This window comes from Monodelphis domestica, chromosome 8 (assembly GCF_027887165.1).
Source record: "Monodelphis domestica isolate mMonDom1 chromosome 8, mMonDom1.pri, whole genome shotgun sequence".
Taxonomy (NCBI): domain Eukaryota; kingdom Metazoa; phylum Chordata; class Mammalia; order Didelphimorphia; family Didelphidae; genus Monodelphis; species Monodelphis domestica.
In genome coordinates this window covers 236,942,265-236,964,282 of record NC_077234.1, presented here as the reverse complement: position 1 = coordinate 236,964,282, position 22,018 = coordinate 236,942,265, and positions in this window count along the sequence as shown.

Sequence of the window (22,018 nt, the reverse complement as noted above, 5' to 3'; positions counted from 1 at the left end):
CTATTTAAAACCATCAGCCAACATCATCTGCAATGGGGATAAACTAGATGCATTCCCAATAAGAACAGGAGTGAAACAAGGATGCCCATTATCACCTCTATTGTTTAACATTGTACTAGAAACACTAGCAATAGCAATTAGAGAAGAAAAAGAAATTGAAGGTATTAGAATTAGCAATGAAGAGACCAAGCTATCACTCTTTGCAGATGATATGATGGTCTACTTAAAGAATCCTAGAGAATCAACTAAAAATCTAGTGGAAATAATCAACAAATTTAGTAAAGTTGCAGGATGAAAAATAAACCCGCATAAGTCATCAGCATTTCTAAATATTTCCAACACATCTCAGCAGCAGAAATTAGAAAGAGAAATTCTATTCAAAAGCGCCTTAGACAATATAAAATACTTAGGAATTATCTGCCAAGACAAACACAGGAACTATATGAACACAACTACAAAACACTTTCCACACAACTAAAACTAGATTTTAGCAATTGGAAAAACATTAACTGCTCATGGATAGGATGAGCTAACATAATAAAAATGACCATCCTACCCAAACTTATATATCTATTTAGTGTCATACCCATTGAATTTCCAAAAAACTTTTTTACTGAATTAGAGAAAAACATAACAAAGTTCATTTGGAAGAACAAGGATCAAGGATATCCAGGAAAATCATGAAAAAAAAATACAAAGGAAGGGAGCCTTGCAGTCCCAGATCTCAAACTATATTACAAAGCAGTGGCCAGCAAAACAATTTGGTACTGACTAAGAGGCAGAAAGGAGGATCAGTAGAATAGACTTGGGGTAAATGACCTCAGCAAGACAGTCTATGACAAACCCAAAGATCCCAACTTTGGAGACAAAAATCCACTATTTGATAAAAATTGCTGGGAAAATTGAAAGACAGTGTGGGAGAGATTAGGTTTGGATCAACACCTCACACCCTACACCAAGATAAACTCAGAATGGGTGAATGACTTGAACATAAAGAAGGAAACTATAAGTAAATTAGGTGAACATAGAATAGTATACATGTTAGACCAATGGGAAGGGAAAGATTTTAAAACCAAGCAAGACATAGAAAGAGACGCAAAATGTAAAATGAATAAGTTTGACTACATCAAATTTAAAAGGTTTTATACAAACAAAACCAATGTTACTAAAATTAGAAGGGAGGCAACAAATTGGGAAACAATCTTCATAACAAAATCCTCTGACAAAGGTCTAATTACTCAAATTTATAAAGAGTTAAACCAGTTGTACAAAAAATCAAGCCATTCTCCAATTGAAAAATGGGCATGGGACATGAATAGGCAGTTTTCAGTTAAAGAAATCAAAACTATTAATAAGCACATGAAAAAGTGTTCTAAATCTCTTATAATCAGAGAGATGCAAATTAAAACAACTCTGAGGTAGCACCTCACACCTAGCAGATTGGCCAGCATGACAGCAAAGGAAAGTAATGAATTCTGGAGGGGATGTGGCATAGCAGGGATATTAATGCATTGCTGGTGGAGTTGTGAATTGATCCAACCATTCTGGAGGGCAATTTGGAACTATGCCCAAAGGGCGATAAAAGACTGTCTGCCCTTTGATCCAGCCATAGCACTGCTGGGTTTGTACCCCAAAGAGATAATAAGGAAAAAGACTTGAACAAGAATATTCATAGCTGCACTCTTTGTGGTGGCCAAAAATTGGAAAGTGAGGGGATGCCTTTCAATTGGGGAATGGCTGAACAAATTGTGGTATATGTTGGTGATGGAATATTGTTGTGCTCAAAGGAATAATAAAGTGGAGGAATTCCATGTGAACTGGAACAACCTCCAGGAATTGATGCAGAGTGAGAGGAGCAGAACCAGGAGAACATCGTACACAGAGACTGATACACTGTGGTACAATCAAATGGAATGGACTTCTCCACTAAAGACAATACAATGATCCTGAACCACTTGGAGGGATCTATGAGAAAAAACACTATCCTCAAGCAGAGACAAACTGTGGGAGTAAAAACACCGAGGAGGAAAAGCAACTGCTTGACTACAGGGGCTGATGGGATATGATTGGGGATGTAGACTAAATGAACATCCTAGCGCAAATACCAACAACATGGAAATGGGTTTGGATGAAGGACACATGTGATACCCAATGGAATCGCAAGTCAGCTATAGGAGGGATGGTGGGAGGGAAGGGAGGAAAAGAAAATGATTTTTGTATCCAAGGAATAATGATTGAAATTGACCAAATAAAAAATAATGTTTAAAAAATAAGGTAGACAGAGGGTAAATCCAAGGTCAAACAGCTAATAAATGTTTGAGGCCAGATTTGAACTTAGGTCTTCCTGCCTCTAAGCCCAGAACTCTATCTATGGTGCTACATAGCAAATAACTTTGTACCAACAAGACATACACTGGATAAAATTGTAGTTCATTAAAAAAAAAAAAGTGGAATAGCTTGCCTAACAATGAACTGAACTTTTCTGACTTTAAACCTTCAAACAGAGACTGGGTACTGTCAGAGAACAAGGAGAAAGAATTACTGAAATGAAAGGAAGGCTGAATTAATGACCTTGAAGTCTCCCTGAGATATGATCTTATAAACCCTTTTTACCAAGTGTCACCTTTGGCAATCAGCTAATTTTCTATTTCTTTTTCAGTTATTGGGAGGAAAGAAAAAAAATAAACCTTTATTAAGCGCCTCCTATATGCCAAAGACTGTGCTAAGCACTTTACAAACATTTCTTTGGATTCTGGGAGGTAGGTGCTATTATTATCACCTTTCATAGTTGAAGAAACCGAGGGAAACTTACCTAAGGTCACAAAGCTATAAAAGTGTCTGAGGCTGGATTTGAACTCAGATCTTTCTGACCAGATCCAGTGCTTTATCCACTGACTAACCACTGCACTTAATGTGCTCAGACATTATTTCTTAGACTCTGTAGCATCTTTATTTCTTTTCCTCTTTCTGTTTGTTACTACAACAGTGATATGTGAATAATGATAGAGCAAGTCACTGCACTCTTTATTTTCCTTCCTTTCTTTGCTTCAAATAACTATCCCTTTCACCCTTAAAACATACCTTCTTCCTACTTATTGCTCTCAATTTTCTGAGCTTGACACACAAAACCCACTTAAGTAGCATATCTACATCACAAATTGAGAAATTGGACCATTAATAAATCTCTTATTAATTAATAAATAAGAAATAAATTAATAAATACAAATTAAATAAATTCTTAATCTCTTCACTTTTTTCTCTCGATTCCTAAACAACACAGTTGTAATTGGGAATTTTATACCTAGAAAAGTACCAAAAACCATCCCCAGGGCCAGAAATATGAAAGGTACCCTCAGTTGGGGTGAGGGACGATATATTTATTGCCTTATAGCTAGAGGCAGAGAATGTTCTAAGACAATATAAGGCATCTTTTCTATTTTAAGTAACTATATTTTTGTTGATCTGATACTACAATCATTCATTTCTTCAACCTTGGCAACCAAGAAGACTCATTCCTGGGAGGGGTAGATTATTAGCTTTTATCCTTATAGTGAAACAGAAGATGTTTTAGGAGAAGGCTCTGAAAGAGGACAACCCAAAGAAACCCCTGAAATATCACTACAATATGCAAGAGTTGGAAATAACCTTAGGGGCAGAGTATACTAATGCTTCTAATTTTATAGACAAAAAAACTGAGGCCTCAGAAAAGAAAATAATCTTAAAGGATTCAGTAAAAAAGAAATTACCAGTACATTTTTTTGGTTATTGTTTTTTCCAGTTTACATGTAGATACATTTTTTTAAACCCTTACTGTTTGATTTTGATTTGATTGATTGATACTGTCACTTCTAAGGGAGAAGAACAATAAGAGCTAGACAACTGAGGTTAAGTGACTTGCCCAGGGTCATACAGCTAGAAAATATCCAAGGTTAACATAGAACCCAGAAGCTGGCTCTCTATCCACTGAGTCACCCAGCTGTCCCTTGATACAAATTTTAATAATACTTTTCTGACATTTTGCAATCTATGTCCTCTTTTCCCTTCTACTCCTCCCTCCTCCCCAAGAAGGTAGGTAATGTTGGCAAAGAAGATGGTACTAATCTCTTCGGGATACAGATCTCGTAGTGGTTTTGCAGTTTAAATTTTTTTGTTACTATAAATAATTTAGAATTTAAAAAAAACATAAACAGCCTTGTTTAGCTCTTCATTTTTACTTTGCTTGACTATTATTATAATAAACTTCCAACCTCCAATCTTTGTGGGCTCCAATCCATTGACGTGTTGGTGCCAGCTTAAACTTTCTGGAACACAGCCCTGACCAAAACCTGTTCTCAACTATTTGTCCTACAGTAATAAAAGTCAAGTTCTTAGACATCTAGTCCAACCTCTGTGTTTTATAGATACCAACTTTACAAGAATCTTTTTTTTCTATTTTATTTTATTTTTTTAATAAATAAAAGTAAGAATTTATTTTATGAAAAAGCAAATGAAATAGATAGAGCACTGGCTAATTTTCACAAGAATCTTTAAAAGGGGGGGAGGTCAACAAATTTACACAAAGCTCTTAAAAAGAAAAAGAGTATTTTGTGTTAATATTCACCTTTCCAGGACTAATATCATCAAACCAAAGAAGTGAAGTTCTTTGGGTAGGCTTTCTGTTGTAAAGTTATTAATGGGACAGAAGAAACTCTCTACTTCCTCTCACATTTTGACAATGAGGGACTAAAATCTCACATCTCTAAAATGCAAAAACAAGCCAATAAAAACCCTAAAATTGTCAACAACCTCAAAAAATTAGACAATTGGATTTCTACAAAACTGCAAGATAATATCCTTGTTCATTGTACAAATATGAAGTATTCACCATCACATCCTGTCCCATCCTGATTAAGGTATAAGATTTAAATCCAGAAGTGATCTTAGAGGTCATCTAGTTCAACTGCCTCATTTTATAGGTAAGAAAACTGAGCCACAAACAAATAAAATATCTTGAATTTACTTTATCCATATTTGTCATTTCTTCATCTATGTATGTAATATTAAGGTTATGAGCTTCTTGGAGACAAAGAATATTTCATTTTGCCTTTATATCCTCACAAAAGATTTTAAAATGCTTTCTTGACTTGACCTGACCAAGATGTCAGAGCTAATAATTAACTGAGCTGGAATTAGAAGCCATATTCTCTGAGACCATCTCCAGTGTCCTTTCACTTAATTGAAGATGCCTAACTCCAATGCTTTCTCACTTTCAACTTTCTTCCCTAACCTTCCAGATCAAAGAGATCTCTTCCTCCTCAGATTTACAATTGTCTACTCTACTTAGGGTTTCCCCCCTCCAATTCATTATTTGTATCATATGAATTCATGTGCATTATTATATTGTCCAAGGGTTGTTGTTCCTAAAGATTGAAAGCTGAGTTTATTGCTGCCATTTTAGTTATGTCCAACTCTTCATGACCCTATTTGGCATTTCTTGGCAAATATACTGGAGTGGTTTGCCATTTCTTTCTCCAGATCATTTTACACATGAGCAAACTGAGGTAAACAGAGTTAAGCGACTTGCCCAGGGTCACATAGCTAGAAAGTGTCTAAGGCTGGATTTCAACTCATGGAGATGATTCTATCTCATTCCAAGCCCCAGAACTCTATCCACTATGCCACTTGGTTGCTCCTTTTGAAGGAAGGCAATTGTGTCATTTTTCATCTTTGTTATCCCTAGTAAGTAGCATATTTTTGTTGTTCAGTTGTTTCAGTCATTTCCAGTTCTTTGTGACCCTACTTGGGGTTTTCTTGGCAAAAATACTGGAGGTCTGCCATTTTATTCTCCAATTTAGCACATTTCTTTGCATGTAATGAACTTAAATGTTTCCAATCTAACAAGCATCTATTGTGTGCCTACCATCTGCAAAGTACTGTATGAGGCTCTGGAGATACTAAGAAAAATAAAAACCAGCACCTGACTGAATGGAGACTACCACATATAAGAAGACAAATATATATGTTATTATGTGAATGACATGAACGCTGACAACTAGGGGAATCAGGAAAGATCTCCTATAAAAAGAACGTGTGCCAAAGTTTGAAGGAAACTAGTGATTCTAAGCATTAGAGATGAATGTGAAAATGAATTCTAAGCTTGAGAAATAGTACATACAAAGCTACAGAGATGAGAGATTAGAATGCTGAGTTCAGCAAACAATAAGTAGACCACTTTAGCTAGAACAAGTTGTACATAGACAGCAAACACATGAAATAAATCAGGCAAGGCAGGGAGGAGTCTAGTTGTGGAGGTCTTTAAATGCCAAGTAAAGGAATTTGCATTTTTTGCTAGAGCAGTGGTTCTCAAAAGGTATGTTTGGAATTTCTCTAGGTGTGCCATGAAATTTGGATGTTACTGGAGATAAAAAGAAGCATGCAAATACTTTTCTTTAATATAAATTTACCTACCTAACATATATAACATAAAAAGTAGAGTATTTGCAAAATAAATACATCTTGTCTATTCAATGTACACATTAACCTCAAAACATTGATTGAGCCTTGAAAAAAAATCAAGAAAAAATGACTATCCTTAAAGAAAGAAAACTGTTATCTGAGGGAAAAGCCTGGAAATGATCACCAGAATTTAAATGTTTGTTGAGCTTCCATATCTTATGGAAAAAAATATTTTACCAAGAACAAAAAAAAAGTTTGAGAATCATTATCTGTAATGTAGTAAGATGCCATTGTGGGTTCTGAAGTCAGGGAACAAAATAGCCAGGGTTGGATTTTAAGAAAATTATTTTAATAGTCTTATTAAAGGGCAGATAGTTGACTTAGTAGGTATAGTACTGAAACTAGAGTCAGGAAAACCTGAGTTCAAATCTGGCCTCAGACACTTACTAGCTGTGTGACCCTGGGCAAATCATTTAACTCCGCCTCCATTTCCTCATCTATAAAACAAGCTGGAACAAAAAATTGTCAACCACTCTAGTACCTTTACCAATGAAACCCCAAATATAGGTGCAAAGAATTGGACTCTACTGAAATGACTGAACAACAACAAAGTCTTAAGAAAGATATAAAGGGAGAGGAAAGAATAGAAGCTAGAAGTATAATAAAAAGACTATTGTATTGTTCAGGTAAGAGATGATGAGGTCCTGATATAGAGTAGAAAGGGGAGGGATGATAGCAAAATATATGCTATGATGGCTGAAGGATTGAAACTTACTAACTGGATTTAATATTGGATATGGAAGGATGCAGGAGCAAAACAGGTAACAATGACTCCAAGGTTATAATCCTGAGTGATTTCAAGGGTGGCCTCAATAGGAAGAGTAAAGTTTGGAGAGGTGAGTAGGTAGCAGATCAAATTATCTGCCAGCACCAGGAGGTAGAAGGGGAAGGAGAGAGAGATAAATTCCATCATATAACTTGGGAAAACTTGTGTGGAAATTTGTTAAAACATGCAATTGGTAATAAATAAATATATATATATATGTGTATATATATATATATATATATATATATATATTTTTTTTTTTTAAGGAGTGGTTAGGAAAATGATTTAATGAGTTCCATTTTGGACCAGTTACTTTGTAGTGCTTTGGGGACACTCAGTCGAAGTTGACAACGTAAGCTAAGAAGCTAAGAGAAAACTAAGCCTAGGAAGAAATTAAGCCTAGGAATTCAAAGTAATAGGGCCATGGAGAGAGTCTTAAGAGACTGCCATGGATGAGATATGAATGAAGATTCAATGGACAAAAGAAGTAGAAGAACCAGGAGAAAACAGGATCATACTCTTCCCCAAATGGGGAGACAATATACAGGATGAGAGGTCTTAACTGTCAGATATTGCCAAGAGAGCAAGAAGAATGAGAACTGGGAGAAAAAAAGGCTAATGGAATTCTCAATTAAGCAATGGCTGGTAACCTTGCAGAGAGTAGTTTCAATGGAGAAATGAGGTCAGCAGTGAGATTGCAAGGAGTTGAAAAGTAATCAAAAGTGGAGATAAGAATAAATAGCTTTTTTTCCCCCTAAAAGCTTAGGTATGAAGGAGAGCAGAGAAAGATAATGATTGCTTGAGAAGATGATATGGCCAAGTGAAGACTTTTTTAAAAGGTAAAGGATGATCTGGGTATGTTTGTGGTATATACAGTGTATAAAGAGTAACGATTTTTGAGATGGATATGATAATGAGAGAATAAGTTTAAAGGAACAAGTAGAAGAGGTGACATCAGCAAGACCACTAGGCCCCTTCTTGTTGAACTGAATTGAGGTCAGGGACAATGGCTTATCCTCCATTCTGTTTTCTCATTGTACCTAATACTATGCCCTGCAAACAAGAGGGACTCAATAAATGTCTGCTGATTACTGATTGATAACCTTATGAATAACAAGTAGCTTTAATTTGACCACCTCAATAGGACGTGGATTGGTGCACAGTAAAGTGATTTATTACCATTGTACGTTACTCCAAGTTCAGCTCTAGTGTGTCCTAGCAACAACACATATCAGTGCAGATAATGGAAAAGAAACAGATGGAATAAACCTTACTTTTCAGCTGTATCCCTGTTCGTTTTAATTATACTGGTAATATCTCAATATGGGGAAGACAATGCTGTGGCTATTAACTTTATGCACACAATGATACAAAGACTATTTTGTGGGGTTTCAACTAGTTAGATTTTAACAATTGAGAACTATTTTTGGTGGAAAGACAATAGAAGCAACAGAATATTTTCTCTATGGCAAAAATCTAGCTCATTTGTGTTCATTTATGGTATGAAATGCATCTTGTACATTCTTTGTAGCCCTCAAATGAGAGTGAGATGTCACTGTTCCTTAATACCTAAATGCTAATAAGTTTTCTCACAAATACACAATTATTTTGTAATCACGAGGGTTTTTTCAAAGATGCCTGCTTTTAGTTTAAAATTTTCTTAGAAAGACATTCCAGTCTTCTTGTCACCTCTTCCATTGTAATCTACTCCAAAGAATTAGACTGTACTTTAAAAAAGGATTAAATTGTCAGCATCTTAAAGAAAGAAGTCTCCATGTAAAAGAACTTGATAAGTTAATCTACTTATTTATATACATCTCAAAGAGCATGCTATGATAGAGAGCCAGGCTTTGAGTGAGGAAGTCTCCTGTTCATGTCCTGCCAGTAATATATACTAGATGTGGTACTGTGGGTAAGTCACTGTCTCTTTAGAATTTAGCACCATGTAGGTCCTTAATAAATATTCCTTGACTGACTGACTGACTCAGTATCCCTAGGCAATTCCCAAGAATATGTAAATTACTAGATAGGTCCCAGAGGATGCTGTCCTCTCCCCTACTCTTCCAAATGTGCATCTAAATATCCTGCGGTTGTTGTTCAGTCTCCCAGTCATGTCTGACTCTTTTTTAAATGTTTTATTTTATTTTTTCCCAATTAAAAAGGTTTCCAAGATTTTTAAAAGAACATTGAATCTAAATTCTCTCCCTCTCTCTCTCTCTCCCCATCTCCCCAAGAACCTCTCCCCACCAAAACGGTAAGCAATCTCATATAGATTTTACATGTGCAATCATGTAAAACATTTTTCCATATTAATCCTTCTGTGGAAGGAAATGAACAAAAAATAAGAAAGTAAAAAAAGTTTGCTTTGGTCTGGATTCAGTTCTTTTTTTCTGGAAGCAGATGGTATTGTTCATCATGAGTCCTTTGGGATAGTTTGGATCATTGTATTACAGAGAATACTAAGTTATTCACAGTTGTTCATTATACAATATTCTTATCATCATTTATAATATTCTCCTAGTTCTGCTTATTACACTGTGCTTCAGTTCAGTCTTTTCCAGGTTTTTCTTAGCTCCTCCTGCTTGTCATTTATTACAGCACAATAGCTTTCCATTAAAACCATAACTATAATTTATTCAATCATTCCCCAATTAATGGATGTCCCCTCACTTTCCAATTCTTTGCCCCCACAAAAAGAGTGGCTTTAAATATTTTGCACATATAGGTGCTCCCCCTTTTTGTTTTTTTTCTTTTGGGGGGATACAAACCTAGTAATAATGTTGCTGATATCATATCATACATATCAAAGGAAATATACTGTTTTATAGCCCTTTGGGCACAGGTCCAAATTGTTCTCTAGAATGATTGAATCAGTTCACAACTCACTTAACAATGCATTTGTGTCTCGATTTTCCCATATTCCCTCCAAGTATTATCATTTTCCTTTTCTGTCATAATAGTCAGGCTGATAAATGTGGGGTGGTACCTCAGAGTTGTTTTAATTTTCATTTCTCTAGTTAAAAGTGATTTAGAGCATTTTTTGCACAAGTATAGAGAGTTTTAATTACTTAGCCTGAGAACTGCCTATTTATATCCTTTGGCCATTAATCAACTGGGGAATGACTTGTATTCTTATATATTTGACTCATTTCTCTATGTTTTTGAGAAATTAGGCCTTTATTAGAGAGATTTATAAGAAAAAATGCATTATTATAATTGCTCTCCATCCTCTTTCCCCTTATTTAGTTTTTGACTGCCACCTCCCCCAATTTGCCCTCTTTTCTATCATCCCTCTCCCTTCTCTTATCACTTTCCCTTCCTACTTTCCCAAAGGGTAAGATAAATTTCTATACCCTTTTGATTGTTTATGTCTTTCCCTAATTGAGCCAATTCCAATGAAAATAAGATTCTTGTGTTCCCCCTCCCCACTTCCCCATCTTCCCTTCCTCTGTAAAAGCTCTTCTAGACTTCTTTTATGTGCAATAATTTATCCCATTTTACTTTTCCCTCTCCCTCCCAATGCATTTCTCTTTCTTATGCCTTAATCTATTTTTCATATTGTGAATCTTAAAATTTCTCAGCTTTGTGAATGTTAAAAATTCTCAGACTCTACCTTAGAGAATTTGGTTAAGACCATTCCCCATTTTAAACAATGAAGATACTTGATCAGGAATGTGAGAACTCTAACATTACTCCACCCATACTTAAGCATACTTTAGGGGAAGATTAAGTTGTAAACTCCTTAGTGAACAATGAAGGTACTTACCTCATACTTATAGTGAGGCCAAAAGTCTTAAGCTAAGTCTATTTTTAGATCTAATACAAAAAGGTGCTAAGTACCTATAAAGGTCAGGCAACTTGCAAACTTGCAAGGGGCAAAGAGGTGTGAACTTACTCAGAAGTTTTAGTCTACTCAGAGAAGTTGAGAACTAAAGAAGGTGTGAATTAAGAATGGTCAGTCCTTTGGAAAACATCTACTGTGATTGGTAGATGTAAAAACTTAGGGGAGGTGACATAGGAGAAAATTCTCTTTAAAAGAAGGTCAGAAAGGCCTCTGAGGAGGGAGCTTGCCAAAGCAGAATTGAAGGGTTCAATGGATGAACTTAGTTGAGCTGAGGAGCTGAACTGGTGGGTCTCTCTGAACACTAGAATCTTGCTTGGGACAAATCTTGTGGTGAGTGGATTAAAGACTGACTGATCTCTCTCTTAAGGCTTAAGCCTAGGCTGGCCTAGCCCTTTTCTCATTATTTCCTCTTACTCTCTCTCTCCCTTTCATTAATTCCTTAATTTGTATTAATTAAAATCTCTATAAAACCCAGCTGACTAGGGTATATTTAATATTTGGGAATTTTCTCATGGCGACCACTATATTTTTTATTTGAAACCATATTTTGTGGTCACAGTTTATGCCAACCACTCTTTTATATGTAACAATATTATCCCATCATATTCAACTCACACCCTTGCCCTCTGTCTATGTATATACTTCCTAACTGCCCTAATGGTAAAGTTCTTAGGAGTTACAAGAATCATTTTCTAATGTAGGTATGTACACAATTTAACGTTATTAAATGTGTTTTGACTTCTCTTTTCTATTTACCTAATTATGCTTCTCTTGAGTCTTGTACTGAGAGTCAAATTTTCTATTCAGCTCTGATCTTCTCATTAGGAATGTTTGCAAGTCATCTATTTCATTGAATACCCATTTTTTCCCCTGAAGGATTATGCTCAGTTTTGCCTGTTAAGTGATTCTTCTTTGAAGTCCTTCTGTCTTTTAAAAAGTTCTTCTCAGAGTATACATGTCAAACCTTTGGGAAGGGAAAGATTTTAAAAACAAGTAAGACTTAGAAAGAGTCACAAAATGCAAAATAAATAATTTGGACTACATCAAATTAAAAAGTTTTTGTGCAAACAAAACCAATGTAACCAAAATCAGAAGGAAAGCAACAAATTGGTAAACAATCCTCATAAAAACCTCAGACAAAGGTTTAATTACTCAAATTTACAAAGAGCTAAATCAATTGTACAAAAAATCAAGCCATTCTCCAATTGATAAATGGGCAAGGGACATGAACAGGCAGTTCTCAGCCAAAGAAATCAAAACTATTAATAAGCACATGAAAAAGTGCTCTACATCTCTTATAATCAGAGAGATGCAAATTAAAACAACTCTGAGGTGTCACCTCACACCTAGCAGATTGGCCAACATGACAGCAAAGGAAAGTAATGAATGCTGGAGGGGATGTGGCATAGCAGGGATATTAATGCATTGCTGGTGGAGTTTTGAATTGATCCAACCATTCTGGAGGACAATTTGGAACTATGCCCAAAGGGCTCTAAAAGACTGTCTGCCCTTTGATCCAGCCATAGCACTGCTGGGTTTGTACCCCAAAGAGATAATAAGGAAAAAGACTTGTACAAGAATATTCATAGCTGCACTCTTTGTGGTGGCCAAAAATTGGAAAATGAGGGGATGCCCTTCAATTGGGGAATGGCTAAACAAATTGTGGTATATGTTGGTGATGGAATACTATTGTGCTAAAAGGAATAATAAAGTGGAGGAATTCCATGGAGACTGGAACAACCTCCAGGAAGTGATGCAGAGTGAGAGGAGCAGAATCAGGAGAACATTGTATACAGAGACTGATAGACTGATACACTGTGGTACAATCGAACATAATGGACTTCTCCATTAGTGCCTATGCAATGTCCCTGAACAATCTGCAGGGATCTAGGAGAAAAAACACTATCCAGAAGCAGAGGACAAACTGTGGAAGTAAAAACACCAAGGAAAACCAACTGCTAGACTACAGGGGTTGAGGGAATATGACTGAGGAGAGACTCTAAATGAACACTCTGGTGCAAATACCAACAACATGGAAATGGGTTCGAATCAAGAACACTTGTGACACTTGTGGAATCATGTGTCGGCTATAGGATGGGGAGGGGGGGAGAAAATGATCTTTGTCTCCAATGAATAATGCTCAGAAATGACCAAATAAAATAATGTTAAAAAAATGTTCTTCTCTTCAGTGCATTTTTGTATATATATTTCCATTTATCCAAATATTTTTTTAAACAGTTCTTCTCTTCAATGGGTTTTGGTGCCTCTTTTCCCAATTGGCCTCTTCTGTTTTTTAAGATTAATTTCTTCAGTGTTTTTTTGTGTCTCCTTTGCCAAACTATTGACTCTTTTTTCAAGATTTTCCTTTTTCACTTTCATTTCTTTTCCCAATTTTTCATCTAACACTCTCATTTTATTTTTTAAATCCTTTTTGAGCTCTTCCATTAATTCTTTTTGAACTTGAGAGCAATTCATATTTTTCTTGGAGTTTGGGGATGAAACGATATTGACTTTGTCTTCTTTTGTGTTTGTGTTTTGGCCTTCCCTGTCACCAAAATAACTTTCTCTGTTAAATTTCTTTTGTTGTTGTTTTGTTCTCATTTCCCAGCCTTTTTCTTTTTTTTTTATTTAAAATATAAAATACTTGTTAAAATTGGGCTCTGTAACTGTGGTGAAAAGAGCACTACTACAAGTTTCGGGTTCTATGCACAGCTGCCTTCAGAGCTGGTTCTGGGTAATCTATCTGCTCTCAATTTTTCCAAGGTGGTATGATATAAGTAGAATTGGGTTTAATACTCTTAGAGTCTATACTCTGGTCTGTGAGTAACCACAAATATTCTTTTACCCCTAGGAACTGTGACCAGAGTTCCCACCTCCCTTGTGGTCTCAAGCACTGATGTGTGCTAGTATTCTTCCTCACCTTGAAACCTTGCCCCAGAACTGCTACCTGGATCTGCATATGGACAATGCATCAAGAGTCTTGCACCCAGAGCCAGCAAAGTTGGACTACAAATTCCTTCTGAGTAGTTGTCCAAACTCTCCTTACTGTCTGTGGTTTGAGACCTCAAGAAATCTTTGCTGCCACTTCAGTTGCACCCAAGGCCCATGCTCTGCTGGGGCCTGGCCTGGTGTGCTGCTTTGCACTCCACTTCCACCCTGGTATGCTAGATCCTTTGTGCTGGCCTTGTAAGTTGTTTAGGACTGAAAAAATTACTTCACCTTACTTTTGGGGGGGTTTTACTGCTCCAGAATTTATACTGAAATGTGGTTGTTATTTTTTTGAGAATAATTTGGTAGAGATCAGATGGATCCATTTACCTTCTCTGCCATCTTGGTACCTAACCCATGTATGACTCTTCATGACCCCATGGACTCTAGCTGTCCACAGGGTTTTCTTGACAAGGATACTGGGATGGTGTGCATTTCCTTCTCCAGTGGACCCTTTTTGTCAGGCAATCAGAGGTTAAGTGACTTGTTCAGAGTTATACAGCTAAGAAATATCTGAGAGCAGATTTGAACTCAGGTCTTTCTGACTCTAGGCCCAGTACTCTAACCACAGAGCATCTAATCTAATATCCCATCTATCTTCAAGTTACATGAATACAGCAACTGGGAGACAAGTCAGTTTTTTTGTGGCCACTAAGTCATGTTACCACTAAACAGACAAACATCAGAAAATGTATCCTATAGAAGCAGGGTCAAAATAGAATTGGATCTGATAGAGAAACTTTGTCAATTATAAGCTCAAAATGCATTGGCTCGAGCAGCTCCCGTAAACACAGCCATTAAGTGTTCCTGGCGGGAGCCATCTGTCAAACTAGACACTATTTCTGCCTCTAGAACTAATGTGACCAAGTAAATGCCAGGTGACAACAAATGAACATATGGATTCCAGTGGCTCTGGAACCACTATTCTTCCATCAGGGTTGGGATATTTGAACTCTCTATAGTGGAAGTTATATGTTCTTTCTCAATTTATATACATAGAATGCTGTTTCCATTGTACAGCGTACAAATCTCCCCTCAGGAAAACAGATGTCAGTAACTAAATGCTGAGATGCTGGCTCCTTTCCTTCTTTAAGATCAAATTCTAAAGACATATGGTGCTAGAAAAGTGTTGGAAGAATTACTTGCCTAAAGGGTCAGTAATTAAATAGCACAAGTGGTTTTATGAGACATACTGAGTTCTGAAAGCATCAGGTGATATAAAGCAGAAGGATTTTCTCACTATCCAGAATCTGGAGTTAGGACAGTCGAGCATCTCTTGAGAAAAAGTTACAGTTGTGTTATTTAACTTCCAACTGCGTGACAGGTAGATTGCAAGAATGAATTTATATACCCAGCAATATTATGTCTTCTTGCATTTGCTCTTAGAGACTAAATATCTCTACCCCAAATACATCATTTTAGAAAGAGTTCATGTCTTTCGTTCCAGATGTGGCAGATCTGCTTCAAGGAGCTGATATTACTAGTACTTGGAAGAACTCGTAGATGATGGAAATGTAGTTTCAGTTATAAAGATATGGCCAGATTATTTATCTGCACCAACTATGTGCTTGTGAATAATACTTGCCTAAGCCGCTGGGTCTGGTGTCACCAGCCTAGAAGTGATTACCAGAGCAATATATGAGTGTTTTGACTTCTCTTGGCACTTTTATCAGAGGATATATTCACAGGAATGAATGGGTGAACACAATCTTAGCTCTGCAGAAAGTTAGTCAAAATCCTTACTATGGTGACACAGAGGTGATTTAGTTTTTGTTATGCTGACCCAATTCCAAGTTGATCTTGAGTATGTGATTACCTTCTGATTAGGTGTGATGATTGATCACTAAATGAATATTGTGGATTTCTTAAGGACAAAATGAATCAAGATCATGTTCAAACTCTTTTATAGTTCTACATTCATTTGAAGAATGGACCAGATTTTGATACAAATTCAACAAAATATGAAAAAGCTGCAATAGCGGTTGTACGAATTAAAATTACAAAACTGGCCTTAAATTAATAAAGTTTCTTAGAATCACTTGGATGGGTAAAAGATGAGAAATGGGTAGAAAGATGAGAATAAACTAGTCTAATCTAGCTACCAGCTCAGAGTCATGTCCAGATCTAACTCAGTCATATATCCTACATCAGTGATGCAAACTCATGCAGACTCATGTAGACTTAAGTGACCTAATTTACTCAATGATTTCCCTCACATAGTCCTGGCTTCCAGGTCAAGTGGTTGGCAGAAGATGAGGTCAAGTATGGGACTCCAGAAGAGTAATTTCCTTCACACACACAGGGCTATTTGCTCTAGTCACTCAACACCCTGTAAATATTGGTGCTTTAATGAACATGAGAAGCCATAAAATTCAAAACTATAGTGTAGTCAAGAAACCAGTTACATCTAAGAAATGATCTAGACCAAAACTAGACTGAATAATATTTATTCTTTCTAGTAGTAGTAGTAGTAGTCTCTTGGTAACCGAGGATGACTATTGTCTTTGTGTGTTTTTGTGCACAAAGACACTTGTGCATGAAGATTTAAGTGGAAAAATCGATGCACAGAGACAGTCCCACTCTCTCAGCGTTGGAAGCCTGGGTCCAGTGGCACGAAAAGTCGTTACATCTGGAGAATTCCTCAGCTGCATTGGATGGCCGCGTTGTCTTTTGTGCTCCAACACGCCCTAAGCACTCCACAGTGCTTTGCTGCGTCGCCATCTCAGCCATTGAACCTTCTTATTGGTTTCTTCCATCTGTTCAGCCGAAGCAGTCTTCGCATGCTGGGTGAGCAAAGCCTTAGTTCACCAGGGGTCCACGATGACCTAATGGCTACCCTCACAAGGTTTAGCGGGCCTGTTGAAGCCGTTGCCCGGGGTGTGGCCGCTGCCGCATGCTAGCAGCTACTAGGAACCACAAGTGAGAGCTCAGTGTCAGTTGAGGGTCAGGGGCTGGAGAGCTGCCCTAGGAGGGCATGACAAGCCCTCCATACCAAAGATATTACTCCTCCCTGAGCACCCCATACACCCCAATATTCTTTCTAACTACTCAATAAAGATCAATCATCATTTTTTTCCTGATGGAAACTACTTTTATTTATTTTTAATTGAAATTTTTTATTTAATTAATTAATTTAGAATATTTTTCCATGATTGCATGATTCATGTTCTTTCCCTCCCCTCTCCCCCACACTCCCATAGCCAACGTGCAATCAACCATCAAATTCTACAACATTTCTAGGGTTTCCACAATGTTTCTATAACTGATAGAGCTGGATATGACCTCAAGTTAGAGTCATAAGCCTAAAGCTTTACCTACCTGCATTGGAAGCATGCATAGCCAACATAAAGACTAGAATAGCAGTCATTAAGAAATGAGTATAAGAAGCAGTGGCTAGAATTAAGAACATCTAGGCTGCAAGGATCCACGTGATTGTTCACCAAAGATGTCCAAGCATCAATGACCCCCATAACGAACCTTCTGTGAAAAATAAAATAATAGAGATTTTTGCACATTTCTAATACCAGTTCCTTTTGTCAGAGTATCTATTTTACTATTTTCAAAAAAAAAAAAGGATGGCAACCATATGCTAGCTAAATTCTCTATTTTTCCCAGTAGATACCAGAATAGTCTATACACAGTAGGCATTAGTAAATGCTGAAATACTGGCATGTGAAATAAAATATTATCACTGCCGTTTAAGAAATTAAATCTTTAAATTAGCATGTCACTACTAGTCCTATTCTCCAAAGAGAGCAAGCAAAAAATTTTATAGCAGCTCTTTTTACATAACAAAGAACTAGAAAATAAGGGGATGCCCATCAGTTGGGGAATGATTGAACAAATTCTGGTACATGCATGTGATGGAATACCATCACTCTATAAGAAATGATGAAAGAGACAATTTCGGTGCAACCTGGGAAGGCTTGTATGAACTGAAGCAAAGTAAAATGAGCAAAATCGGAATAATTTATACAAGACCAATGATATTGCAGAAAAAATAACTTTGAAAGACTTAAAAACTCTGATCATTGCAATGACCAACCATCATTCCAAAAAGGCTGATGATAAAACATGCTACTTGCTTTTTGATGGTAAGGTGATAGATGAATTATGTGAAAAAAGAACAACATATTTTTTGGACATGGCTAATATCAGAATTTGTTTTGCTTGCCTAAGCATATTTAGTACAACGTTTTGGGGAGGGGATGATTCATTTTTTTTTTTACCAAAAGAGAAGACAAAAAAAACCTAATTGTTATTGTTTTATAATTAACAAAAAATTAATTAAAAACTATTAAAATTAGTGTTTCCTCCTAAAAAATGATGTCTCTTAAGAATACAGGGAGGTATGGGAAGACATATCAGAAACACAATGTACATAATGACTTCAACAATGTAAATGTTAAAAGCAACAATAATAATCAAAACTCAAACTTCTGTAATTATTAATGACCAAGCTTGGACTCCATAAAGGAAATATAAGAATACACCTCTCGGGGGCAACTAGGTAGCTCAATGGATTGAGAGCCAGATCTAAAGATGAGAGGTCTTAGTTTCGAATCTGATCTCAGACACTTCCTAGCTGTATGACCCTGGGCAAGTCACTGATTTACCATTGCCAAGCCTTACCACTCTTCTGCCTTGGAACCAATATGCAAAATTGATTCTAAGACATAAGGTAAAGGTTTTTAAAAAAAATACACATCTCTCTTCTTTTCAAAGGTAGGGGACGATGGATGTGGCATATTACATATATTGTAGAATGTGATTTATATGCTGGTTAGTTTTATTGAACTTTTAAAAAAACTCATACTTTTTTATAATTGATAAATCTCTGGGTCGAAGAAGAATATGTTGGGAAATGAAATGATATAAAACAAAAGATATCAATAAGGATAAATTGTAACAAATGTCTGCTGAATTGAGTTAAATCAAGTCTCAAACATTCTAGCCCAAGAACAAGATTAAATGGAATCTAGACCTATGTAGGCTTTTTCTCTTTACCCTAAGTTCAGATTGAAGAGGTAACCAATGACAGTGAGCTTTCTATTTGCTATACTAACTTTAAAATATTTCAATTAACTCATTTCCTTGAGCTCATGCATAAAATCAGGGAGCCGGGACTACCATGCCTTACACATCCTAGGTGCTGATCATTATTTGTCGACTGAGAAAAATCCCTAGTATCCCCTTGAAGACCTCAGTAGTACCCAAGGGTACAATAACTTCTCACTTGCAAATGAATAAGCAGAGATGTTTATATGAGTCATAGCTTCCCCCCCAAAAAGGGCAATTTTTTTTTTCAGTAAACAAATGCTAGCTGATGCGTAGGATGTAGTTTTCTCAGAGTGGAATAAAAATAATGTGGCAACAAGAGTAGCACAGAATCCATCATTTGTGCTTTTAACTTTCAGGCCTTAGAAAAAGACTGCCTACCACTTATTTTATACAGAGAAACCAGACGTAATTGGAAAGAGTAACATACTAAGGAGAAATAAAATGCTTCTGGATAGCCAGGTCCTCTCAGAAGCTCAAAAGGCACTGTTTGTTACACTGCATCCAAATATAAAACAAATTATCTGTCTCCAACATAGACTATTTAGACTGAAAACAGGCCAAATGGAAGCAGCTGTCACTAGATTAAAAAGTCATTTTTCTCAGCCAACTAAGAAGATGAAAAAAGAAACATTTTATAAACATATTTCTTCAGCTCAAGCAGATTTTTATTATACTGTGTTTCTACTGCATGTAAAAATAAAAACAGCTTCCCCTGGCATGACCATTTGCCAGAAATTTAATTTCAGATAAACAGATGGTACTAAACTAAAAATATTAGTGCTGCAGTGAAAACATGGTAAAAAGAGAGGCAGGCTGACTGCTCAGGCTGGGCTTCACAACTACGGCTACCAAAATGAAAATTAGAGACAAAAATGTGGGCTGGAATGGGGGGCTGTAAGGCTTTGTTCAATAAGACGTCCTGATTCTTGGTTATCAACTCCCTGCTAACATGTATACAGAACAGGCAACACAGAGAGCCTCGAGACTGATCCAAGCACCTGAGTCCAAACAGTGTTGTCACGTACCATCTTGGATAACCTTGGACACATTTCAATCCTCTAGGACTCGGTTTCTCCAACTGTAAAATGCAGCTATTGGACAAGTTGACCTCTAAGGCTTCTGAAGCAACCAACTTCTGTTATAAGACACGCGGCAGCTGGTCAGCTGGCCAAATCACAGTTGGCCAGTCCCTTAATGTGGTCACTTCAAACACAAGTGAAACACTGAGTGAACTGTCCAGGATCACCCAGACGGTGTGTGTTCCCCTAGAGATTTGAACTCAGGACATCCATAAAACAAAACTCGCTTTCTATCATTGTCTTGATGTTGACTTGTCTTAGCTTTAATTTCCAAGAGGTACATTTACTTGTCCCCTGGTAAAAGCTACGCAGCTCTCTTTTATTGTTCCACCCAGAAGTGATCAGTTCCTGGGAAACTTTGGCCAGGTTGAACAAACTCATAAAAATGATCAGCAAGCCATGATGACAATTTTAATTAATACAAGGAGATGAATCTAGAACAAAGATTGTTATCTCAGGGAGTAAATCAAATCAAATCAACCATCAGTGGTTGGCTGGAGATTGCTCTTGCTCTTAATGGTTTTTGTGGTTTTTGTTTTGTTTTTTGTTTTTTGTTGTTGTTTTTTTTTTTTGCTGAGCTTTTAAAAATTAGTTAGCTATTAGATACTTCCTAGCTATGTGACCCTGGCCAAGTCACTTGAAATCTTGCTAGACCTTACCCTTCTGCCTCAGCACTGATACTTAGTATGATTCTAAGACAGAAGGTAAGGATTTGGGGGGGGGGGGAATTAGCTATTTTTAAAACTCTGCATACAGATTAAATAGAGAAAGCTTCTGCCATGTTATAATTTTAAGTAAAAATCACAGAGATGAGCAATAGATACTTTATTGCCAGGGAGTTGAGACTCTACAGAGATTCTTTTGGGGTCTGAGTCCATTAGTTTATCTTTGGGTAGTGCTCAGTGCTCAAATTCTCTCCAGTGGTACAGATGACACCTGATCTGCAATCCCAAGATGCAACCTAAGAGGTTAAGAAATATGCCTTTGGTCATGTGGCAGGGCCGCAGTTGAATTCTGGTCTTTCTGATTCCAACCCATCTTGCTGACTTTCATTTACTGAATCAGCCATTAATTTCAGAGTTTATCTGTTTGCAATTTGTTTCTGTCTTTTAAAACTGGTTGGCGGCCTGAAAACTTTGTTTTTAAAGAGAATGACTGATTTCTTGGTTGTCATCCACCAGGCTGTTGGACCCCATTTATGATGAGTCTCTTTGATGGAGGAAGAATCCTTGGAAAGCCTTTTTGAGCCCATTTGAAGCAATATTATCTTGTCCATTTTGTACTCTTCCCCCTACATACAGCAGGAGAATCTGCCTTGTACCTGATAAATGTTTGATTTAATTAAATTAAAAATAGAATTAGAGATTGTCTTAAAATAAATTACCATCAACCAAAGAGAGCCCCTCTCCACGTTGGGAGAATTTTGCATCTAGTAATTCAATTCCATTAACACTTTTAAGTATCTGCTTGGCAATGGAGAGAGTCCACCACCCAAGCCTGAATTCCAATTTGGCCTCAGACACTTTGGAGCTAAGCTTTTGGTTTGATCTGCCTTCCAAAGCTAGTTTCTTTGATAAAAGGGGGAGGGGAAAATCCCTCTCAGAGGACCTGAGGGTTTTTCTACTACAATGTGATCCTAGGCAAGTCACTTAACATGTTTACCTCAGTGTCCATATCTATAAAATGGGAATAATTATAGCACCTACCTCCTTGTGTGATACCAGAGACAGCAAGGTGGCTGAGTGGAGAGCCAGTCCTAGAGACAGGAGGCCCTAGGTTCAAATT